Source organism: Pantherophis guttatus, chromosome 4, assembly GCF_059756535.1.
Source record: "Pantherophis guttatus breed Tessera chromosome 4, ASM5975653v1, whole genome shotgun sequence".
Taxonomy (NCBI): Eukaryota; Metazoa; Chordata; class Lepidosauria; order Squamata; family Colubridae; genus Pantherophis; species Pantherophis guttatus.
The window spans coordinates 62,140,162-62,155,300 of record NC_142066.1 but is presented as its reverse complement, the minus strand read 5'-3'; the positions used below and the strand labels follow the sequence as shown (position 1 = coordinate 62,155,300).

Here is a 15,139-nt window from a genome sequence, read left to right as displayed (position 1 = left end):
TTTTATAGTCCTTTGTCAGTATTCCTAGTAGATATGTTTCCAGTCTGAGGGGCACTTTTTGGGTGGTGATTTCTTCCAGCTGATTCTGAATTGTTTTCCAAAATTTTTTGGCCTTTGGGCATGACCACCACATATGGTAGTAGGTCCCCTTCTGTGTTTTGCACTTCGAACAGTTCTGATTCGCGTTAGGGAATATCCTTGCCAGGCGTGCGGGGGGGGGGGAGATGCCACCTATAAAACATCTTGTATGTATTTTCTTTGTAGGGCACGGACATTGTCAGCTTAGTATTTATCTTCCACATTTTCCCCCAATTTTCTAGGTTAATATTATATCCAAAATTTTTAGCCCAAATAATCATATTTTCCTTCACCACTTCTTCTTCCAATTTGTATTTTAATAGATAATTATATATTTTAGTTATTAATTTATTGTCTGATTGCATTATGATTTTATCTAATTCATTTCTTTCTTTTTGGATTCCAAATTTTTTTATGTCGATTTTGTATCTTGATTTTATCTGTAAATACGGCCACCAGTCAATGTCCGTGCCCTGTTGTCTCAGTTCGTCTCTTGTTTTCATTTCTCCCTCTGTGTTCAACAATTCGTCATAGGTTTTCATCTTGTCTATATCCATTGTGTTCGGGTAACCAGAACACACAGGAAGAAATTCAAGCAGAAGTTAAAGATTATTTAAGTAAAACCAATATCCAAGAAATAAATGAAACTCAAAGAGAATTACTGAATAAACCAATTTCGATGTTTGAACTAACCGAGGCAAGAAAAAAACAGAACAACAATAAAACTCCAGGTCCGGATGGTATACCATCGGAATTCTATAAAATTGGACACCACTCAATAGACAATATCTTATTACAGGTCTTTAATGAAGCTCTCTCAGAAGCCAAAATCCCACAATCATGGACAAAGACAACCATTACATTGATACCAAAAGAAGATTCAGACCTTACTCAAATAAAAAACTATAGACCTATATCACTTCTGAACGTGGACTATAAACTATTCACTCTAATTATTTCTCAGAGAATGAAAAATATTATCACCGATTACATTCATCCAGACCAAAACGGATTCATTCCAAAAAGACAAATTAAAAGCAATACAAGAACGATAATCAAAACTCTCGAATATTATGAGCAAAAACCGGACAAACAAATGGCATTACTTTTCCTTGATGCACAAAAGGTGTTCGACAATCTCAATTGGACATTTTTAACATTACAATTAGAAAAAATGAGAGCAGGCGACAAATTCTTAAATACGATTAAGACAATATATTCCAACCAAACGGCGAGAATATGGATAAATGGAGAGATAACGGACCAATTTCAAATATCTAAAAGGGTGAGACAGGGTTGTCTCCTTTCCCCCCTACTATTCATATTAGCACTAGAAGTATTATTGAACGAAATTAGGAAAGACAAAGAAATAAAAGGATTAAAAGTAAAGAATCAGGAATATAAATTACAAGCATTCGCCGATGACGTGGTATTTATCCTAGAACGACCAAAGCAATCGGGATTGAAATTATTAAAGAAAATAGAACAATACGGAAAATTAGCAGGATTGAAAATTAATAAACAAAAAACAAAATTACTAACGAAAAATTTGACGAAAACTCAGGAGAAAGAATTGGAAGACATATTAGAAATACAGACAACAACAAAAATAAAATACCTAGGAATCTGGCTCACCAATAAAGTATCAACACTCAAAGAAGACAACTATAACAAATTGACCAAACAAATTCAAAAGGACCTAGATATATGGAGCAAATTACGACTATCACTTCTAGGTAAAATTGCCTCCATTAAAATGAATATTCTGCCGAAAATATTGTATCTATTTCAAGTAATACCAATAAACCCAGGGAAATCATACTTCAAAGATCTCGATAAAATGATATCAAAATACATCTGGCAAGGAAAAAGGGCAAGAATCAAATTGAAACATCTTCAAGACACCAGACAGAGGGGTGGTTTAGGATTACCAGACTGGCAAATTTATTACAATGCAGTATCACTTACATGGATAAAAGATTGGATAACATTAAAAAACAAACGTATGTTAGCACTAGAGGGATTCGACCTGTTGAAAGGATGGCATGCATTCTTATGGGAGGAAAAATTCAGACAGCATGAATATTTCAGGAGACACTTTATCAGAGAAGCACTTGCAAAAACTTGGATAGAAATAAAGAGAAACCACTATGACAAAATCCCGAGGTGGCTCTCAACCATGGAGGCCCAAATTTATCCAAATGCAATGGACATAGATAAGATGAGAACATACAATGAGCTGCTGAATAATGAAGGAGAACTGAAGACAAGAGAGGAACTGAAAGAAGAGGGTACTGACATTGACTGGTGGCCATATTTACAAATAAAATCAAGACATAAAATGGATATGAAAAAATTTGGAATCCAAAAAGAACAGAATGAATTGGACAAAATTCTATTGGGATCAGGTGATAAATTACTAACCAAAATTTATGATTATTTACTAAAATACAAATTAGAGGAAGAAGTGGTGAAAGGGAATATGATTACATGGGTGAAAAATTTCGGATACAATATTGAAATCGATAAATGGGAAAAAAATGTGGAAAGTAAATACCAAACTGACAATGTCTGTATCCTATAAGGAAAATACATACAAAATTCTACAGGTGGCATCTCCCCTCCGCACATTTGGCAAAGATGTTCCCTAACAACACACAGGACTGTTGGAAATGTAGATTACATAAAGGGGTGTACTACCATATGTGGTGGTCATGCCAAAAGGCAAAAAAATTTTGGAAAATGATTCAAAAACAGCTGGAAGAAATCACCACCCAGAGAGTGCCATTAAGACCAGAAACACACTTATTAGGAATACTAACAAATCACTATGAAAAAGAAATACAATATTTGATAATCCATATTCTGACAGCTGCAAGAATCATGTTTGCACAAATGTGGAAATCGGAAGATAAGCCATTAGAGGATAAAATAATACAAAAAGTAATGGAATGTGTGGAGATGGACAGGCTTACCAAAGAAGTACAGGAAAAGGAATAGACAGAGGTGAGGGAGATGAAGCGCCGGAAAAGACGCCTAGAGAGCGATTGGAAAGCCAGCCGCACCGAATCTGACTGAACACTGGTGAGGTCTTATATCAAGACCTACCTAGTGGCAATAAGAGTGGCGAAATCTAATTATTTTTCCACTCTTATTGCATCTGCAGAGAACTGCCCAGCTGCCCTGTTTTGGGTGACCCGCTCCCTACTTCAGGTGGGAGCGAGGGAGGACCCCTTGCAGGGTAGAGCTGAGGATTTTGTGCAATATCTGCATGATAAAATCGCTCAGATTCGGGACAGCCTGAACTCCGACTGGGTAGCTTCGGACGGGATGATGGGGGTGACTCTTGAGAGTGTTATCTGGGAGGAGTTTGACCCTGTGGCTCCTGAGGACGTGGACAGGATTTTGGGGAGGCTCAACGCTACCATGTTTATTGGATCCGTGTCCTTCCTGGTTGGTGCTGACCTCCCAGGAGGTTACACAAGGTTGGTTTCAGGAGATTATTAACGCTTAGTTGAGTGAGGGTGTCTTCCCATCCACCTTGAAAGAGGTGGTGGTGAGGCCCCTCCTCAAGAAGCCTTCCCTGGACCCGGCTGTATTAGCTAATTACCGTCCTGTCTCCAACCTCCGCTTCACGGCGAAGGTTGTTGAGAGTGTGGTGGCGCGACAAGTTCCTTGATTCCTGGATGAAGCTGTCTATCTAGATCCGTGCCAGTCGGACTTCAGGATGGGCTACAGCATGGAAACGGCATTGATCGCATTGGTTGATGATCTCTGGAGGGCTCGGGACAGGGGTTGTTCCTCTGTCCTGGTCCTCCTGGACCTCTCAGTGGCTTTTGATACCATCGATCATGGTATCATGCTGCATCAGCTGGAGGGGATGGGAGTAGGGGGCACCGTGTTGCGGTGGTTCTCCTCCTTTCTCTCTGACCGTACGCAGTCTGTGTTGACGGGGGGACAGAGGTCGACCTTGAGGCCCCTCACTTGTGGGGTGCCGCAAGGGTCAGTCCTCTCGCCCCTCCTGTTCAACATTTATGTGAAGCCGCTGGGTGAGATCATCCGTGGCTTTGGAGCAAAGTGTCAACTGTATGCCGATGACACGCAGTTGTACATTTCAACCCCAGGCCACCTCAATGATGCCCTTGATGTGATGTCCCATTGCCTGGAGGCCGTGCGAATCTGGATGGGGAGGAACAGGCTCAGACTCAACCGCTCCAAGACTGAGTGGCTGTGGTTTCCGACGTCCCGATATAGCCAGCTAGAACCATCACTGGCTATTGGGGATGAGATCTTACCCCACTCAGAGAGGGCTCGCAACTTGGGCGTCCTCCTGGACTCATGGCTGTCGTTGGATGATCATATGACGGCTGTAGCCAGGGGGGCTTTTTATCAAGTTCGCCTGATCTCCCAGTTGCATCCCTTTCTGGATTGGGATGCCTTGCACACAGTCACCCACGCCCTCGTCACTTCCCATCTGGACTATTGCAATGCTCTCTACATATGGCTCCCCTTGAGAAGCACCCGTAGGCTCCAACTGGTCCAGAATGCGGCCTTGCAAGTGATAATTGGGGCGATTCGTCGCTCCCATGTAACACCTCTCTTGCGCGAGCTGCACTGGCTCCTGGTGGTCTTCTGGGTGCGTTTCAAGGTGTTGGTTACTACCTTTAAAGTGCTCCATGGTTTAGGGCCTGGATATTTACAGGACCATCTGCTGGCACTGACTGCCTCCCACTGACCGATATGCTTCCACAGAGAGGGCCTCCTTAGAGTGCCGTCAGCCAAACAATGTCGACTGGCGACTCCCAGGGGGAGAGCCTTCTCTGTGGGGGCTCCTGCCCTATGGAACGAATTGCTCCTGGATATACGAAGGATCCACGACCTCTGTGCCTTCTGTTGTGTGCTGAAGACCCTGTTATTCCAGCAAGCTGGTCTGATGGGACAATAATTTTAATCGGGTTTTAAATATGGGTTTTTAACATGGTTTTATAAGGGTTGTAGAATGGGAATTTTAAATTCGGCCAAAAATTGAATTATTTTAATATGGTTTTTAAATTTGTCTTGTATATTGTTTTATTATGGCTGTTCACTGCCCTGAGTCCTTTGGGAGAAGGGCGGTATAAAAATATAATAAAATCAAAATCAAATCAAATCAAATCAATCTAGTTTGGCAACAATGGTACAACTGGCTAGACAAAAGGAAAACGAAATAAGAAAAAATCAAAGGTACAGGAAAGGAATACCAACTAAGGAAACAAAAATTAAGAAATAATCTTAAAATATCATTATATAATGAAGAATGTATATATATATATATAGAAATATAAAATACTGAAGTAAATTTCTTTTAGGCTCAAGTTGTAAGACTTGATTTTAATGTATAGTTTGTCTATGTTGTGTATTGTATGTATGTATGTTTTTGTTTGTTTATCTTTAATAAAAGAAAAAAGAAGAGAAGAGAAGTTGCCTGTTTCTAATATAACAAACGTAATGACTATTAGACTAATTGCCCTACCTCTAAAGGGATGGAATTCTACTCCTACAGTGAAAAAATGGTTAAGGGTAAATCACACAGCTGATGATGCTCAAGTAAAAGTGAGGAAAATTGCAAGTGAGGATGCCAATCAAAAAGCAATATGGAAATACCTTACATAACACTTTTATTAGTTTTTGTCATGTAATATACATTAATATTTTAAAACTCATAACAGAATCTAGTTTTGTGACCTCTTTTATTGTTCTTATTTAAGTATTAAATGCATGAAATAAGGTGAGGCGAGGAGGGGAGGAGAGGGGATGGGCGAGAAGAGGCCAGGCGAGGCGCTCCTCGATATGAGTGATATCAAGTTGGCCATGCCCACCCAATCACATGACCACCCAGTCACATGACCACTCAGTCACATAAACCCAACCACACCTACCCAGCCGGTCATTAGGGCAGAAAACCAGTTGTTAAATTATTTGAATCCCACCACTGGTGTTAATCCCTGGAGACCGTCTGAGAAATGATTTGCCATTGTGTCCTTCCTATGGCTGCGGGAGGATGACTGGCCCAAGATCACTCAGCTGGCTTTGTGCCTTAGGCAGGACTAGAGCTCGCAGTCTCTTGGATTCTAGTCTGTTGCCATAGGCACCTCACTGCACTGGGTCTCTTTCCATATGCTATGTGCAATTCCCTTATTAGGGAGATCCTTGAGCTGTCCTGTGAAATAGTGAGGAGATTTTATTCTTTGCTTTAAATTCGTGATGGCGAACATATGGCATGCATGCTGGCCAGCTGGTCTTCACGCGGGTGGGAGTGGTGGAAACCAGAAGAGCAGCTGCAAAGACCAGCTAGATGGCACTCATGTGCATGCCAGAACCTAGAAGATCAGCTGGCTGGTGTGTGCATGCGCACTCGGCAGCTGCTCTTCCTGTTTCTGGTGCTCCCACACATGCAAACACCAGCTGGCTGGCACACGTGTGCGCGTTGGAACCTGGAAAAGCAACTGCTCTTCCGGTTTCCAGCATGCATGCACGTGCACATGCGCACGCATTCTGGTTTCAGCACGGTGCCAAAAAGGTTCGCCAACACTGCTTTAAATGGAATTGCAAGGGGCTTTGGGAGGGGAAGGGGTAAGCAGAGTCAACAAAAAGGAAATCTATGGTAAATTGGTCTCAGAATCAATAGAATCATTTCCCATCTTTTTCTCATTCATGATAATCCAACTACATAATTTCTTTTTTGAAATTACACCTGAATCCCAATTTGATTTTGAAAAGCTAGTTGGGGGTGACTTTCTCATACTTTCAATCATCTAGCTTAGTAGAGTTTGGCAATCCTTAGTATTGCCTGTGTGATGGGCAAAAATTCAGCACTTGTCTTCCCATCAGCAGTGTAAAGAAACGTGTGGCAGAGATTGTAGTTTATTCTCACCATCGATATTGGGTTGTTGTTTTGCTTTATAAATCAAATACACTTTCACTGCACATTCTGTATTTTTGTCTGGCAGGTATCTTTTAAAAGCATCAGAATTTCTCTGAAAGGAGAAAAATTGTTAAACCCAAACTTTACTTTAGAAAGCAAGAACTACTATTAATCTTCTCGTTCCCACCACCCATCTCCTTCCACTTATGACAGTATGACTGTAACTTTGTTGCTTGTTTCCTTACGATTTATATTGATATTGTTTCCTGATTGCTTATTTGTACCCTATGACTATCATTAAGTGTTGTACCTTAGTTTCTTGATGAACGTATCTTTTCTTTTTATGTACACTGAGAGGATATGCAGCAAGACAAATTCCTTGTGTGTCCAATCACGCTTGGCCAATAACAAATTCTGTTCTGTTCTGTTCTATGAATGTCATCCTAATTATTTTTTGACCTGGAAGCCTGTAATAATGAAGAAGGGACGATACTGCATTTTGACTAAGTAGATACTTAACAAGTAGAGTGATGCTCTCCTAATTAGAATGGGATGTTAAGTCCTTTTGATTTGCGCATTCAGTTCAGTTTATCTCTGTAAAATGTGACCGAGAAATCCAGGACAGGATCATAGCTTTGATGGGGGAGCCTAGTATACTTGCGCTGCCTGAATATCATCAAAGGGACATATTCCAAATGGATCTTATGGTAGCGAGGAACGGGCTGATTTCCTGCTATAATTTGCCTTCTTAAAAAAGGCAGAGCTGGTCAGTGCAAGTCCCACCTTAGTACGGGACAGGCGTCCGCCTGCGAAAAGTGGCGACCGGGCGGGATCACAATGGCATTTCCGCCCCGCCCCGCCCCTCATTCCTTAGCAATAGATCCTGGAAGCAGACAGGCCGCTTCGATGCCGAAGGTAAATGGGCGCATTTGATAACGGATGGTGAATGTGCCTAACCATGAAGTTTAGTCGGCGTCGCTACCTTTAGCGGTATTTGTTGTGCACAGTTCAGAGTAGTCCGTAATTCCTCCTATTCCCTGTATGAAATAGTATTTGTGTGTGTGTGTGTGTTTGTTCGACCGGTCTAAAAAAAAGGAGGAGGCAAAAGCGTGTTACTACTAGTAGTAGTTGGAGTAATCTCGTTGGTTCACTTCCTCCGCTTGAAGCTGCCGTTCTCAATCTCAGAGCGGGAGAGAAGCAGCTACTGAAACGGAGGCCTAGTTCACTCTAAGCGTTCCCCACTTTTGAAGCTCCAAGTGGCACGATGACGTAAGAGGCGCGCTTGCGCTGAACGAGGCCGCTGCTGCAGCTCACTTCCGGGTTTCCCCGTCGAGGTTCGTCGGGGTCGCGCGCGGAGCTGGTGAGGTCCCTCCCCCCCGTCTTTCCCGCCAAGCCCCGCCCCCTGGTGGGGGGAAAGGAGTCGATAGGGAGACTGTTGGGGGAAGAAGGCGAAGTGGCGTTGAGGGGGCGCAAGCGGGGAAAGGTTTGGGGGGGGGGAAGGTGAGGGAAAGGCGGTTAAAAGGTAGGTGGTGGGAAGGAAACGTTGCTGGGGTCAAGGTGGTTCTTCCCTCTGTCCCGAGATACAGGGGAAGTTCGGGAGGGGGGGGGGAAGAGATCACAGTCGGGATAGCGCTCTGCTAGTTCCTGCTCAGCCTGGTGCCCGGCAGTTGTGGTGACAGGAGAGAGAAATACTCGTTGCCTTGATTTGCCCCGATGACGACCGGCAGCTTTTCTTAGAGACGTTCCAGGAATCTTCCCTGCCTTCTCCTTAGTCCCGCTTCGCTAAGTGGAATCAGTTCATCCTCTTGAACCATTGACAAGGTCTGTGAAATTAGTGGGTGTTTTTTTTTTTTTTTTTTTAAATTCAGGAGGATTTGTCTTCTTTCTCTCTTTCCTTCTTCAGCTTTCATAACGATATTGCTACTGAAAAAAACCACCAATAAATCAGCGTTGTCTTCATTTTTGTTCCTTAAGGTCTTGTCTATGTTTATGGTTGTGTGCTTCACTAGAATTAATTTTCTATTTATTTTCCTTGCATGTGTCCAGGTTTATCTATTTTTGAGCTCAAAAGAATGAATAAAAGAATAATGAATAAAAACTTTATTAAAGTCATCGACCAGCAATAGACATACAATAAATTAAAAATAATACTGACATTAATCATGAATAATAACATACCTGTTATGAAAATACATAATCTCAAACCATTAGGAGCTCAGAAGAAATTATCTAACATATTGATTTTTTCAACATCAACTGCAAGTTCATTAAGTAAGTAGGTTTTTATTGGTTTCATAACCAATAAAGACTGGGTGCCTCCACATGTTTGCTGGATCCGTGTCCCTCCTGTCTTGTTTCGGCTGCCTGGGAGGTGACTGGAGACTGGATCCAGGCAATTATCAACTCTTCTTTGAAGGAGGGGGTCTTCCCCACCTCGCTTAAGAGGCGGTGATTCAACCCCTCCTCAAGAAGCCCGCCCTGGATCCAGACTCACTTAACAACTTTCGGCCTGTCTCCAACCTTCGCTTTATTGCGAAGGTTGTTGAGACCGTGGTGGCACAACAGCTCCCACAGTTCCTGGAGGAAACGGAGTATCTAGACCCATACCAATCGGGTTTCCGGTGCGGGCACAGCACAGAAACGGCATTGATCACCCTGATGAATGATCTCTGGCGGGCCCGGGATGGAAGTTGCTCCTCCATCCTGGTCCTACTTGACCTCTCAGCGGCCTTTGATACCATCGACCATGGTATCCTACTGCAGCGACTTGGGGGGTTGGGGGTAGGAGGCACTGTTTTACAGTGGTTCTCCTATCTCTCAGGTCGCTCACAGTTTGGGCGGGGGGGACAGAGGTCCACCCCGAGACCCCTAACTTGGGTGCCTAGGGTCGGTTCTCTCCCCCCTACTCTTTAACATCTATATGAAGCCGCTGGGTGAGATCATTCGTGGCTTCAGGATGAGGTATCATCAATATTCTGATGATACTCAATTATATATCTCCACCCTGGACCACCCCAGGGATGCCCTTTCCGTGATGTCCCGATGCCTGGAGGCAGTGTGGGCCTGGATGGGCAGGAACAGACTCAGACTCAATCCTTCCAAGACTGAGTGGCTGTGGATGCCGGCATCCTGTGTTCTAGAGGTCCTGTCACTTTTGATGGGGCGGAGGTACTTGCAACTTGGGTGTCCTCCTGGATTCCCAGCTGTCCCTAGAAGACCATTTGACAGCCGTGACCAGGGGGGCTTTCATACAGGTGCACCTGGTGCGCCAGTTGTGCCCTTTTCTAGACCGTGATACCCTTTGCACGGTCACTCATGCCCTGGTTACCTCCCGCTTGGATTACTGCAACTCTGTCTATATGGGGCTGCCTTGAGGTGCACCCAGAGGCTCCAGCTGGTCCAGAATGCGGCCGCGCGGGTTGTTACGGGAGCTCCTCATTACTCCCATGTAACATCTCTCCTGTGCGAGCTGCACTGGCTACCGATGGTCCTCCGGATCCGCTTCAAGGTGCTGGTATTGACCTATTAAGCCCTACATGGCTTAGATCCGGGGTATTTGCAGGACCATCTCCTGCCTGCTTCCCACCGTCCTGTCTGCTCCCATAGGGCTGCTCTCCTCAGGGTACCATCAGCCAGGCAATGCCGTCTGGCGACGCCCAGAGGTAGGGCATCCTCCGTGGGCGCCCCTACCCTCTGGAACGAACTACCCACCGAGCTCCGGACAGCCCCGGATCTCCGCTCCTTCCGTCGAGGCCTGAAGACTTGGTTATTTCAACAAATGGGCTGATTCTGATCCTTGGGTTTTTATTATTTATTATCTTAATCTGGTTTTAGTGGGCTTTTATTATTGTATGTTTTTAATCTGTTCGCAACCCTGAGTCCTTCGGGACAAGGGCAGCATATAAATTCTGTAAAATAAATAAATATTAGATGTTTCACATTCCATCTTTATTTTATAATATCTTTTAATTCTTCTTTAAATTAATAAAGTGCTGTTGTCTGCATATCTCAAAATATTTCAACCCATGTTTTGATTGTGTCATCTCTTGCATTCATATAATATATTCATATAACATTCATATAATATATTCACTGTGTAAATATGAAGATAATATGATTCTTGTTCTCTATCTTTTTTTTTTTTTTTTTAATTTATATACAGCCCTTCTCCCTGAGGACTCAGGGCGGTGTACAGCCAGAATTAAAAAACATGAAATACAAATATTAAAAAACAATTAAAATATATATAAATTTGGCCCAAAATTAAAAATACAAACCAATTAAAACATTTAAAATTTCTTCTTAAGCCAACCCGGCTTGCTGGAAAAAGTGGGTTTTAAGGGCACGGCGGAAGGCACTAAGATCTTGGATTCTCCTTATCTCTGGAGGCAACTGATTCCAGAGGGTAGGTGCCCCCACAGAGAAGGCCCTCCCCCTGGGGGTCACCAGCCTACATTGATTGGCTGATGGCACCCTGAAGAGGCCCTCTCTGTGGGAGCGCACGGGACGATGGGAGGTCGTCTGTATCAGCAGGCGGTCTCGAAGATAGCTAGGCCCAATGCCATGGAGCGCTTTAAAGGTGATAACCAGCACCTTGAAGCGCACCCAGAAAACCACTGGGAGCCAGTGCAGCTCGCGCAGGAGCGGTGTTACATGGGAGCGCCATGCTGCTCCCGTCACTACCCGCGCTGCTGCATTCTGGACCAGTTGGAGCCTCCGGGTGCTCTTCAAGGGGAGCCCCATGTAGAGAGCGTTGCAGTAGTCAAGGCGAGAGGTGATGAGGGCATGAGTGACTGTGCACAGGGAATCCCGATCAAGAAAGGGCCGCAACTGGCGAATCAGGCGAACCTGACAAAAGGTCCCCCTGGTTACAGCTGTCAGATGTTCCTCCAAGGACAGCTGCATATCCAGGAGGACTCCCAGATTGCGAGCCCTTTCTGTGGGGGCCAAAGACTCGCCCCCAATAGTCAGTGATGGAGTCAACTGACTATATCGGGATGCCGGGAGCCACAGCCACTCAGTCTTGGAAGGGTTGAGCCTGAGCCTGTTCCTCCCCATCCAGATCCGCACAGCCTCCAGGCACTGGGACATCACTTCAAGGGCATCATTGGGGTGGCCTGGGGTGGAGATGTACAGCTGGGTGTCATCAGCGTACTGGTGGTATCTCACCCCGAAGCCACGGATGATCTCGCCCAGCGGCTTTACATAAATGTTGAACAGAAGGGGCAAGAGGACCGATCCCTGCAGCACTCCACAGATGAGAGGCCTCGAGGTCGACCTCTGCCCCCCTGCCAACACAAACTGCGACCGGTCGGAGAGAAAGGAGGAGAACCACCGCAACACGGTGCCTCCCACCCCCAACTCTTCCAGCCGGTGCAGCATGATACCATGGTCGATGGTATCAAAAGCCGCTGAGAGATCTAACAGGACCAGAACAGAGAGCAACACCTGTCCCGAGCCCTCCAGAGATCATCAACCAATGCGACCAATGCCGTTTCCGTGCTGTGCCCAGACCTGAAACCTGACTGGAACAGATCTAGATAAGATGTTTCCTCCAGAAATTGTGGGAACTGTCGCGCCATGAAGCGAAGGTTGGAGACAGGATGGTAGTTGGCCAATATTGCCGGATCCAGGGACGGCTTCTTGAGGAGAGGCCTCACCACCGCCTCCTTCAAGGCAGCGGGGAAGTGGCCCTCACTCAGCGAAGCGTTGATAACACCCTGGAGCCAGCCTCGTGTAACCTCCCGGGAAGCCAGTACCAACCAGGAGGGACACGGGTCCAGTAAACATGTGGCCGCACTAAGTCTCCCCAAAATCCTGTCCACATCATCGGGAGTCACAGCGTCAAACTCCTCCCAGATAACATTCTCAAGACTATTCCTCGTCACTCTGCCCTGATCTACCCAGTCAGAGTCCAAATCCCCCCGGGTCTGAGCGATTTTGTCATATGAGCGATTTTGTCATCTTGTTTAACTCTCCAAATTCAGTTTTTACAATAATCTGTTAGCTCATTTAAAAAATCTTTGTTCTAGGCTGCTGTCAACCTCCATATTTTCCACATTGGTATAATTTAAACAAAGCTCTTGGCAAAAACACAATAAATATTTATTTTCTTTCTGTTTACAGAAAAGTAAACTACTGTTATTCAAATACAGTGCTTCTACTCCAGTGAATAATTGTTCATTTCTATGAGTAAGATTAAAACACTCTTTGGGTAGTCTTTTGCTATGAGGGCAATCTTTCTGTCCATTAAATTGGTGAGATCATTGCTGAAAGAGATCCTTCAGAAAAGCATAATGTTTATGTATACAAGTAGTCCTCTATTTACAACCATTTATTTAGTGTGTTTTTGTCTGCTCAAAATTAGAATAGCACTGAAAAAAGTATCATATGACCGTTTTTCATACTTACAACCATTACAGCATCCTTGTCACACAATCAGAATTCAGACGCTTGGTAACTGGCATATATTTGTGACAGTTGCAGCATCCTGGGGTTATACGATCACCTTTTGTGTCAATGGGGAAGCCAGATTCAGTCAACAGCGAGGTTACTAACTTAACAACTGTAGTGATTCACTTAACAGCTGTGGCACAAAAGCTTGTAAAATGGGGCAAGACCATCTAACAACTGTTGCTTAGCAACAGAATTGTAAATCTAGGACTACCTGTTTGATGCCTATTGCAAGTTTGCTGATAAACAATTACCTTCAAGAACACCTCCTACCATTTAACAGTTTCAACAGAAATAGTTCTGTTAGTTCACTCTTCATTCTGGCCAATCATACTTAGTCTACAATCCAGCCATATACAATCCAGCTAACCAACTATGGTTAGTTTAGGGAAGAGTGTCAAATGCAAACTCAGAAAGTAAACTAACAGTAAATCATGATTCAATTAACAATGAATATGCTCATTGTGCAGTATTTCTTTCATGATGGTTAAACATTACAATAAATATAACAATTTGCTCCATTGCATAGTGCCCCTTTTGCAAGCAGAGAAAGCTTCCAGTCTCCCTGTGGGCAAAAAGTGCATGGCAGAGCCAGACAGAGGCAGAGACATGGGAGGGAGGCAGGCAATCCCAATGCACCATCCATTCTGTCCCACCATCTCTCAGCTTGCCCACAGCTACGCCAGGGCAGGCACCCACGCGGGACGTCGGGATTGCCTGCCTTCCCCCCATCTCTGCCTGCTGGCAGTGCTGCCACACAAGCCTCCTGTGAGACAGGCAGCCGCACAGCACGTCCGGATCCCTTGTCTCCCTCTTTCTTGGGGTGGGGGAGGGGGCTCCTTACTCGGACCTATGTGCTGCGCCAAGGGACCAGAAGGCTGTGGCTGCTGCCAGATACTGTTGGCCCTTACAGACTTGCTGCCTCTTGTGCTGGCTACACCCATCTCCGGTCTTATTTTGGGGGGTACAGCTTATATTGGACCCACCAAAAAAAATTGGCTAGGGCTTATTTTGGGGGTGGGTCTTATTTTCAGGAAAATGCAGTAGGTATTTGTGGATGTGTTCTGCCAGTCTTCTGCCTGTTTGTCCTACATGGTGATTGTTGCAGTCCTTACATTGTATATTGTAGATAACTCCTGTTTTTTCTTCGGGTTGTTGTGTCTTTGGGTCTGCTTAGGATGTTTTGAAGGGCTTTAGTTGGCTTGTGCGCTATGCTGATTCCATGTGGTTATAGTAGTCTGTTGGTGATCTGTGAGATACTTTTGATGTATGGCAGTGTAATTCTTTTAAGGCTTTGTGTTGGTTATATTGGATTGAACGGCCAGGCACTTTTTGATAAAGTTGCATGAATATCCATTTTGTTGGAATATGTTGTATGTTGTATGTTGTATGAATATGCTCTATTTTCTTTTTCTGCTGTTCCCAGTTGCTACACTGTGTTTGGGCTCATCAAAATAAAGTCCTTAGGCAGCTTCTCTTGTGGGAAGTTAGGTTGTTGCTTTGGTAGTGGAGCACCTGGTTAGTATGGGTAATTTTTCTGTAGACTTGCATTTCTAGTTTGCCCTTGTGGTCTCTGCTGATCAGGATGTCGAAGAAGAATAGCAAGTTGTTGTTTTCTTCTTCTCTAGTAAACTGTATTCCTTTAAAAGTGTTATTGATGATTCTGTGGGTGTTCTCTAATTGGTCGTTTTTTATTATGGTGAA

The 15,139-nt window shown here is 44.3% G+C and overlaps 1 protein-coding gene across 7 annotated transcripts in view; it reads left to right on the top strand.

The window, feature by feature from the left end:
* The first annotated feature begins 7,844 nt into the window (after positions 1-7,844).
* Positions 7,845-15,139, top strand: part of LOC148114131 (uncharacterized) — a 28,979-nt gene continuing 21,684 nt past the window's right edge. For 2 of the 7 annotated variants that reach the window (XR_015734216.1, XR_015734215.1), the window contains exon 1: positions 8,299-8,803. The gene's annotated coding sequence lies outside the window, so the exon portion shown is untranslated. Of the gene's footprint in view, positions 7,898-8,260; positions 8,804-9,211; positions 9,254-15,139 lie in introns of those variants that run through there. The other 5 variants (XR_015734217.1, XR_015734218.1, XM_087894022.1 and 2 more) reach the window with 5 other exon arrangements.